Below are 10,763 nucleotides of genomic sequence, written 5' to 3'. Positions count from 1 at the left end.
TTGGCTAGACTAGCCGGATCGCCAGCTTTGACTTGGGAGCAGTTTACTCAGCTATTTCTGGAGAAGTTTCTCCCCATCACTCAGAGAGAGGCCTATTGGAGGCAGCTTGAGCGTCTCCATCAGGGTTCCATGACTGTTACCCAGTATGAGACCAGATTCATCGATTTGGCTCACCATGCTCTCATCATACTTCCCACCGAGAGAAAGAGGGTGAGGAGGTTCATTGATGAACTTATTCAGCTGATTCGTCTTCAGATGTCTAGGGAGGCAAGGAGTGAGATTTCCTTCCAAGAGGCGGCCAATGTAGACCAGAGAGCTGAGATGGTTCTATCGCATTGAGGCGTTCAGGGGTCTGAAAAGAGGCCTCGTCATTCAGGCTGATTCAGTGGTACCTCGTCTGGAGGTAGGGATTTGTATGGTAGAGGCAATCCTCCCAGACCTTTTCAGTCAGCACTTCAGGTTTCTCATGGTGCTCCAGGTGGTCGTGGTTCTCAAATGTAGTATTCTGATAAGCAGTCCTACAGTGCACCACCAGCTCCTATCGGTGCACTGCTGCTTTAGAGTTTCTAGGGTCGTCAGCCCCAGCAGCCGAGGGCTTGTTTTACTTGTGGTGACACGAGGCACATTGCTAGGTATTGCCCTCGAGCACCGAGTAGCTCTCAGCATTAGTGTTTTCGTGCTATGGTTCAGGCACCAGGTGTTCCACAGCCTGCCCAGCCAGCTGGAGGTAGGGGTAGAGGTGCTAGAGGTGGAGGTAAAGGTATTAGAGGTGGAGCCCAGGCCGCTAGAGGTGGAGGCCAGCTAGCAGTAGGGCATCCCAGAGATCTAGTTTAGGGTGGTGGGGCCTAGCCCTGATGTTACGCTCTTCCAGCCAAGTCCAAGGCTGAGACTTCCGATGCAGTTATTACAGTTACGGTTCTGGTTTATGATAAAGATGTTTCAGTGTTATTTGACCCAGGGTCTACGTACTCATATGTGTCCTCTTATTTTGCACTGTATCTGGTCATGCCTAGTAATTCTTTGAGTGATCCTATTTATGTGTATACGCCGGTGAGAGATTCTATTGTGGTAGATCAAGTTCATCATTCATGTATAGTTGTGATTGAAGGTCTTGAGACTCATGTAGATTTACTTCTTTTGGACATGGTCGATTTTGATGTCATATTAGTGATAGACTGGTTATCATCTTACCATGCTATCTTGGACTATCATACCAAGACTGTGATCTTAACCTTGCTGGGCTTACCTTATTTAGAGTGGAGAGGGACTCCTAGTCATTCTAACCATAGTGTTATCTCTTATGTGAAGGCTCGGTATATGGTCGAGAAGGAGTGTTTAGCCTATTTGGCATATGTTCGTGATTCTAGGGCTGAGGTTCCTTCTATTGATTTTGTGCCCGTTGTTCGTGAGTTTCCTGAGTTATTTCCTTCAGACCTGCCGGGTATGCCACCCGACAGGGATATTGACTTTTGCATTGATTTGGCTTCGGGCACTCAGCCCATTTCTATCCCCCGTATCGTATGGCCCCGCCTGAGTTGAAAGAGTTGAAGGAGCAGTTGCAAGACTTTCTTGAAAAATGTTTCATTAGGCCTAGTGTTTCACCTTGGGGTGCGTCGGTGTTGTTTGTTAAGAAGAAGGATGGATCGATGAGAATGTGTATTGATTACCGGTAGTTGACAAGGTTATAATCAAGAATAAGTATCCATTGCCGAGGATTGATGATTTGTTTGATTAGCTCCAGGGTGCCAAGGTATTTTCGAAGATTGACTTGAGATCTGGCTACCATCAGTTAAGGATTTGGGCATCCGATGTCCTTAAGACAGCTTTCCGCACTCGGTACGGACATTATGAGTTCTTGGTGATGTCATTCGGGTTGACAAATGCCCCAGCAGCTTTTATGGATTTGATGAACCGAGTGTTCAGGCCTTACTTGGATTCGTTTGTGATAGTCTTAATTGATGATATATTGATATATTCCCATAGCTGGGAGGAGTACGAGCAACATCTTAGAGTGGTTCTTCAGACCTTGAGGGATAGTCAGTTAGATGCTAAATTCTCGAAGTGTGAGTTCTGGTTGAGTTCAGTTGCATTTCTGGGTCATGTTGTATCAGTAGAGGGTATTCAAGTTGATCCGAAGAAGATTGAGTCAGTCAAGAGCTGGCCTAGCCCAGCATCAGCTACAAAGATTCAGAGTTTCTTGGGATTGGCAGGCTACTATCGTCGGTTCATGGAGGGATTCTCATCTATCGCAGCCCCGATAACCAGGTTGACCTAGAAGGGTGCCCCGTTCAAATGGTCGAATGAGTGTGAGGCAAGCTTTCAGAAGCTCAATACGACTCTGATTATGGCACCGGTATTGGTTTTACGCACAGTTTCAGGGCCTTATACAGTTTATTGTGATGCATCTCGCATTGGACTTAGTGCGGTGTTGATGTAGGATGGCAAGGTCATTGCTTATGCTTTGCAGCAATTGAAGATTCATGAGAATAATTATCCGGTTCATGATTTGAAGTTGGCAGCCATTGTTCATGCGTTAAAGATTTGGAGGCATTATCTGTATGGCGTGGCATGTGAGGTGTTCACGTATCACAAGAGTCTGCAGTACTTGTTCAAGCAGAAGGAGTTGAATTTGAGGCAGAGAAGGTGGTTGGAGCTATTAAAGGACTATGATATCACCATCTTATATCATCCGGGAAAGGCCAATGTAGTTGTTGATGCTTTTAGTAGAAAGTCAGCTAGTATAGGTACTCTTGCTTATATTCTGGTCGGTGAGAGACCGCTTGCTTTGGATGTTCAGCCTTTGGCCAATCAGTTCGTGAGGTTGGATATTTTTGAGCCCAGTCGTGTGTTAGCTTGCACGGTCGCTCGTTCTTCTTTATTAGAGCGTATCCGTGATCGGCAGTATGATGATCCCCATTTGTGTGTCCTTAGAGACACGGTGCAGCACGGAGGTTCCAAGCAGGTTACCTTAGGTGATGATAGAGTTTTGAGATTGCAGGGTCGAGTTTGTGTGCCTAGTGCAGATGGGCTCCGAGAGTTGATTTTATAGGAGGCCCATAGTTCTCGATACTCTATTCATACGGGCGCCGCAAAGATGTATCAGGATTTGCAGCAGCATTATAAGTGGTGGAGAATGAAGAAGGATATCGCAGCATTAGTGTCTCGGTGTTTGAATTGTCAGCAGGTCAAGTATGAGCATCAGAGGCCTGGTGGTTTGTTCCAGAAGATTGAGATTCCTGAGTGGAAGTGGGAGCGTATCATTATGGACTTCGTTGTTGGACTCCCACGGACTCAGAGGAAGTTCGATGCAGTGTGGGTTATTGTTGATAGGCTGACCAAGTGAGCGCATTTCATTCTTGTGGTAGTCTCCTACTCTTCCAAGAGGTTAGCTGAGATCTATATCCGGGAGATTATTCGTCTTCATGGTGTGCCCGAGTCTATCATCTCGGATCGAGGTATGTAGTTTACCTCCCATTTCTAGAGAGCAGTTCAGCGAGAGTTGGGCACGCGAGTTGAGTTAAGCACAGTGTTTCATCCTCAGATGGATGGGCAGTCCGAGCGGACTATTCAGATTTTGGAGGATATGCTCTAAGCTTATGTCATTGACTTTAGAGGCTCGTGGGATCAGTTCTTGCCCTTAGCAGAGTTTGCCTACAACAACAGCTACCAGACAAGTATTTAGATGGCTCCGTATGAGGCTTTATATGGTAGGCAGTGTCGGTCTCTGGTTGGATGGTTTGAGCCGGGAGAGGCTCGGTTGTTGGGTACGGATCTGGTTCAAGATGCCTTGGACAAAGTCAGAATTATTCAGGATAGGCTTCGTACAGCTTACTCCAAGCAAAAGAGTTATGCCGACCGCAAGGTTCGTGATTTGGCATTCATGGTCGGTGAGCGGGTATTGCTTTGACGTCGCCTATGAAGGGCGTGATAAGATTTGGGAAGAAGGGCAAGCTTAGCACTAGGTTCATTGGCCCGTTTGAGACTCCTGATCGAGTGGGAGAGGTAGCTTATATACTTACGTTGCCGCCGAGCTTATCAGCCGTGCATCCAATGTTTCATGTGTCCATGCTTCGGAAGTATCACAGCGATCCATACCACGTGTTAGATTTCAGCACTGTCCAGTTGGACAAGGACTTGTCTTATGAGGAGGAGCCAGTAGCTATTCTAGATCGGCAGGTTCGTCAATTGAGATCGAAGAGTTTTCCTTCTGTTCGTGTTCAGTGGAGAGGTCAGCCCGCTGAGGCATCGACCTAGGAGTCCGAGTCTGATATGCGGAGCCGCTATCCCCATCTTTTTCCCAACTCAGGTACTTCCTTCTTATGTCCGTTCAAGGACGAACGGTTGTTTTAGAGGTGGAGAATGTGATGACCTAAAAGGTCATCACTTGTGTTGCAAGTGAATTCAGTGTTTCGAGTCCTAAAAACCTCCCTTTTACCTCACCTTGATTTGCATGCATGGTCTGGACCTATATCCGGAAAGCCTTCTATGTGAAAATATGAAAAATAGAAATTTCTAGAGTTAAAAATTTGATTATGATTGACTTTGGTCATCATTTTGAGCAAACGGACCCGGATCCGTGTTCTGATGATCTCGAGAAGTTTGCAGTAAAATATGGGACTTGGGCATATGCCCGAAAATGAATTCCGAGGTCCCAAGCCTTAGAAATCAAATTTTGAAAGAAATTGTTTTACTAAATTATCTAAGAAATAAAGAAAAGAATTAATATTTGAAACTATTGTTATCGGGCCCGTATTTTGGTTTCGGATCCCGGTACAAACTTGTTATAGTATTTGAAAGATAACTGTGAAATTTGGTGAAAACGGAGTTTATTTGACGTGAGTTGGACTTCCGGTTGAAGAGTTATGAACTTTTGAGAGTTCTTGATGAAAATGTTGAGTTTTGAGGTTTAATTCATGATTTTACATGTTATTTTGATGATGTGATCACTCGAGTAGGTCCATATGATGTCTTTGAGTTAGTATGCACACTTGGTTTGGAGTTCTGATTGCTCAGGTGAGTTTCGGGTAGGTAAAGGATGTCTTAGGCTTAAAAACATAGTTGTTGCAGGTTCAGAGAAGTGGAAGGCCTCTGAACAAACCAGTGCGGTTCGCACAAAATGGAATGCTGCCGCGGAGGGGCCTGTTTGGCCGCACTGGATTTTGTGCGGAACGCGGTGGGGGCTTCGCGGCCGCACTGGATTTTGTGCAGTCCGCGGTGAAGAAAATTTTCACTGGTCCGACTTTGGAAGCCTGTATCTTTTGATATACAAGGAATTTTGAGATGATTCAAAAACGAAAGTTGTAGCCCTTTGTATCTAGTTTCCAGAAAGCTAAATAAATCACAATTTGGACAATTGTAGAGAAAGTTATGGCCAAAATACTAAAGCATATCATTACAGTCCACACGGGAGCTGTGCGGCCGCACTCAATTTTGTGCGGTCCGCGCAGGGGATCTGAGAGGGGTATATTACGACGGTATTTTCAGTTATTTTTCATTTTTCAAAACCCCAAAAATATAATAGGCAATTTTTCAAATAATATTTCTTCTCCAAAACATTGGTAAGTGATTTCTAACTCGTTTTCTTCAATCATTAACATCTTTTCACATGATTTCAACTCAAAATCAATGATTTTCATGGGGGAAATTGGGTTTTTCATGATTTCAACTCAAAATCAATGATTTTCATGGGGGAAATTGGGTTTTTTGGGTAGAACCTAGGTTTTTCAAAAGAATTGGGGATTTGGACCTCGATTTGATGTCCGATTTTAAAACAAATTATATATTTGGGTTAGTGGGGGAATGGGTAATCGAATTTTAGTTCGAACCTCGGGTTTTGACCATGTGAGCTCGGAGCAATTTTTGACTTTTGGGTAAAACTTTAGAAAACTCATTTTCATTCATTGCGGTTGATTCATTTAGCATTTATTGATGTAATTAAGTAACTTCTTACTAGATACGAGCGAATTGGTGGTGGAATCAAGGGGTAAAGCTATAATTGAAACGTGAATTGTGTTTGTGGCATCGAGGTAAGTGTTTGGTCTAACCTTAGCTTGAGGTATTAGGAGTTTTGTCTTATTTGCTACATGTTAATGTGGAGTACGACGTATAGGCATGGTAACGAGTATCTATACGTTGGTGTCAAGCATGCCCGTGAGTCATGTATTATAATTGTTATGACTCTATTGTGGTTTATTGCGCTTCATATGTTATTATCACCATTGTTCCCTTGTCGAGATATTTGTTTTGATATTATTGTTCCCTTGCCGGGATGTTGTTGAAATATCATTATTCCCTTGCCGGAAAGTTGTTATATTGCTCTTGTTCCCTTGCCGAGATTCCTTGTGATTATTATTGGCTTGTAAATGGGAGCGGGTGGTACGCTTACCACAAGATATAATGAAATGGGAGCAAGTGGTATGCCTACCACAAGATAAATAAAATGGGAGCGGGTGGTATGCCTGCCACGAGATAAATGGAATGGGAACGGGTGGCATGCCTGCCACGAGATAAATGAAATAGGAGCGGGTGGCACGCCTGCCACAAGATAAATGAAATGGGAGCGGGTGGTACGCCTATCAAGAGATAAATGAAATGGGAGTGGGTGGCACGACTACCACGAGATTAATGAAATGGGAGCGGGTGGCACGCCTGCCACGAGATACAGGAATTGGGATTGGGTTGCACGCCTGCAACAAGATGTGAAAAGAAAGTGAAATATGCCTTTGTTTTTCCTTATTCTTGTTAGTGGTTGATTTTGATTCCTTTATAATTCCCTTGATATTCTATTTTACCTGTTATTCTCCGAAGCATGTTTCCCCCTCCTATCTTTATCTGTTTATTTCTGTATTTCTTTTCTGTTGTATATATATTTGAACTGCACAAGTTTATTTGGTAGTCTGGTCCTAGCCTCGTTACTACTTCGCCGGGGTTAGGCTAGATACTTACCAGTACATGGGGTCGGTTGTGCTGATACTACACTCTGCACTATGTGCAGATCCCGGAGTAGTTTTTGGACCATAGTGCGGAGGCTACCTTCAGTCCACGTGGAGATTCAAGGTGGACCTGCAGGCATCCGCAGGCCCTGGCGTCTCCCTCTATCTCTATTTCCTGTTTCATTTTCCTTTTATTCAGAAATAGTGTACTGTTATTTCTTTAGACTTTGTAAGTAGTAATCTTAGACAGTCTATGACACTGTGACACCAGGTTTTGGGTGGTTAAGGCTTAGGTATTTGTAATAGATGCAGTTTTCATAAATCTTATTGTTGTCTTCCGCTTAAATTTGAATTTTCATTGTTACCACGTTATCATCTTATATTTGTTAAAAAGAAATAATTGGTTAATGAGGTAATTAGATTAAAGGTTTGGCTTACCTAGCTCACATTAATAGGCGTCATCACGACTCTCAAGGGTAGGAAATCTGGGTCATGACAGTGTTAAGCTCTTTGTAAACGGGTCTTCCAAATTGTCCTATGACGCAATCTTCAACACTCTTGCATCACCTCTCTGAGTTATGTCCCGAATTAAGTGATATTTACGCTCAATATGCTTACTCCTTTTATGGCTTCTTGGTTCCTTCGAGTTTACAACTGCACCACTATTGTCACAATAAAGTACAATTGGTGCTTGAACCGAAGGAACCACATTAAGCTCTTTCAAAAAGTTCCTAAGCCAAACAGCCTCTTTAGCTGCCTCAGATGTAGCCACATATTCGGCTTCCATGGTGGAATCAGCAACACATGATTTCTTGATGCTCCTCCAACTTATGGCTCCACCTCCTAAGGTAAAAACATATCCTGAGGTAGATTTTCTAGATTCTCTATTTGATTGGAAATCTGAATCAGTATAGCCAATGGGTGCAAGATCACCTGAGTGATACACCAACATATAATCCCTAGTCCTCTTCAAGTACTTGATTATATGCTTAACAGCAGTCCAATGTTCACGACTAGGGTTAGACTGAAATCTACTAACCATGCCAACAGCAAAGCAGATGTCAGGTCTAGTACATAGCATAGCATATATAAGACTCCCTACAACAGAAGCATAAGGGATCGCCTTCATCTTTTCTATCTCATCACTCGTTTTTGGGGACTGATCTTTTGACAGAGAGATTCCATGTCTAAAGGGGAGAAACCCTTTCTTGGAATCTTGCATGCTAAACCTGGTGAGAATAATATCAATATAAAGTGCTTGGGACAAGCCTAATATCTGTTGCTTGCGATGTCGCATAAGCTTGATCCCAAGGATATGTGCTGCCTGTCCCAAGTCTTTCATATCGAAACGTGAGGACAAGCATTCCTTTATTGAATTCAACATGCTCACATTATTTCCTATGAGCAAAATATCATCTACATACAAAACCATAAATGTGACTTTATCTCCATTCCACTTCTTATAGACACAAGACTCATTTTCACATTGATCAAAACCGAAGGTCTTAATTGATGTGTCAAAATAAGTGTTTCATGCCCTAGAAGCTTGTTTTCATCCATAAATGGATTTCTTTAATTTACACAACATGTGCTCATTGCCACTTTTTATGAAACCAACTGGTTGTGCCATATAGATGCACTCATCAAGACTTCCATTTGGAAAAGCAGTCTTGACATCCATTTTCCAGATCTCATAATCTTAATGAGCAGCAATGGATAAGTGAATCCTAATGGATTTAAGCATGGCTACCGGCGAAAAAGTTTCTTCATAATTGAACTCTTCTTTTAAGTAAACCCTTTTGCAACAAACCTAGCTTTAAAAGTTTGCACTTTTCCATCCACTCCTCTCTTTTTCTTATAGATCCATCTACAACCTATGGGTTTGACTCCAGGAGGTGGTCCTACAAGATCCCAGACTTGATTGGAGTACATGGACTCCATTTTAGATTTTATAGCATCAACCCATTTATCAGCATCTGTATCATGTAGTGCTTCATCGTAATTAATAGGTTATATATTAGGCTCTTCAGGGATTCTATCATAATATTCTCACAAGAGCGCAAATCGGAGAGGTTTTCTAATAATTCTCCCACTGTGACTAGTTACTACAGGTGGAGGCTGATTTTGTTATTGAATCACAACATCATTTCCTGGAACTGAAGCCTCAATGTTATCCTCCACACCTTGCGGTGCTAGGATATCATTAACTTCTTCCTGGAGTGTAGGTTGCATAATAATTTCAGGTTGTTCAACAATCTGAGGTTGCTCAACAATCTGAGGTTGCTCAACATTGCTCCCACTACTTTGGGGTAGTGAGATGTAAAGCAATTGCTCTTGTGCAATCTGCTGCCTATTGACATTTCTCCCACTACGATAATGTAGTGGTATGTAAATACTAGCTTTCGGGATACGTTCTAGAGATGAGTCTTTAGTTACTCTATTGTTTAATTCCTGTAAAACTAGTTTAGTTCTAGGAATATGGTTCGTTAAATAGTCCTCTTCTAAAAATCTGGCCTTTGTCGTAACAATTACCTTCTTTTTTTGGGACAATAAAACAAACCGCATTTAGTTCCTTTTGGATATCCAATAAAAATGCATACTTCTGTCCTTGATTCCAATTTATCCGCTTTCCCTTTCAGCACATGTGTTGGACAACCCCAAACCCGAATATGCCGTAAACTTGGCTTGTGCCCAGTCCATAATTCTACTGGAGTTGAAGGTACTGACTTTGAAGGAACTAAATTTAGAATGTAGTTTGATGTTTCTAAAGCATATCCCCAAAAGGAAGAAGGCAAATCGAAATAACTTAACATTGATCTAACCATTTCTATAAGGGTCATATTTCTTCTTTCTGCCACACCATTTTGTTGTGGTGTTCCTAGAGCAGATAATTGAGATGTAATTCTATTATCTGATAAGTATTTTATGAATTCCGCAGAAAGGTATTCACCATCACGATCAGATCGCAATGTTTTGATATATTTATCATGTCGTTTCTCCGTTTCCATCTTAAATTCTTTGAATTTCTCAAAGCATTCAGACTTACGTCGCAACAGATAAATATATCCATATTTTGAGTAATCATCTGTGAAAGTCACAAAATACCCAAAACCACCTCTTGCTTGTATATATTCATAGGACCACACAAATCAGAGTGAATTAATTCTAGCTTATCACTGGCTCTATTTCCTTTTGAGGGGAAATGTCTCTTGGTCATTTTGCCTTCTAAACAGGATTCGCATGTTGGTAGTGACTCCACTTTCAATGAACTCAAAGGTCCATCAGAGACCAATATTCAAATCCTATTTAGATTTATATGGCCTATACGTAAGTGCCACAAATAAGTTTGACTCAATTCAGAAATACATTTTCTTTTATGTGGTAGATTAATGTTATTTAGTTCTTTTGGTTGTTGTAGCACATTAGGAGATATATCAAAAATAAAAAGGACATGTACTCGAGCAGCAGTGTAGATAAAACGTTTATTAAACTTAATAACAACAAAGTTATTAGCAAAATAAACATTATAACCAGCATATATTATTTTCGAAACCGAAATCAAATTCCTTCTAATAGAAGGTACATAGAGAACATCTTTTAAAACTAAAACACTATCACTACTAAACAAAACTCTAATATCTCCTAAAGCTAAAGCTGGTGCTGGCTCGCCATTGGCTTGAAAAATACAAACTTCATTCTCACTTAGCCGTCGCATTTCCTGAAACCCCTACAAAGTAGTGCAGATGTGATTAGTGGCTCCCGAATCTACACACCAAAACATGGTAGAAACAACCGCTAAACAAGTTTCAACGACATTTAAATTTGAATTAT

The sequence above is a fragment of the Nicotiana sylvestris genome, chromosome 2 (genome assembly GCF_000393655.2).
Source record: "Nicotiana sylvestris chromosome 2, ASM39365v2, whole genome shotgun sequence".
In the NCBI taxonomy this organism is placed as follows: Eukaryota; Viridiplantae; Streptophyta; class Magnoliopsida; order Solanales; family Solanaceae; genus Nicotiana; species Nicotiana sylvestris.
This window is presented reverse-complemented; position numbering follows the sequence as displayed.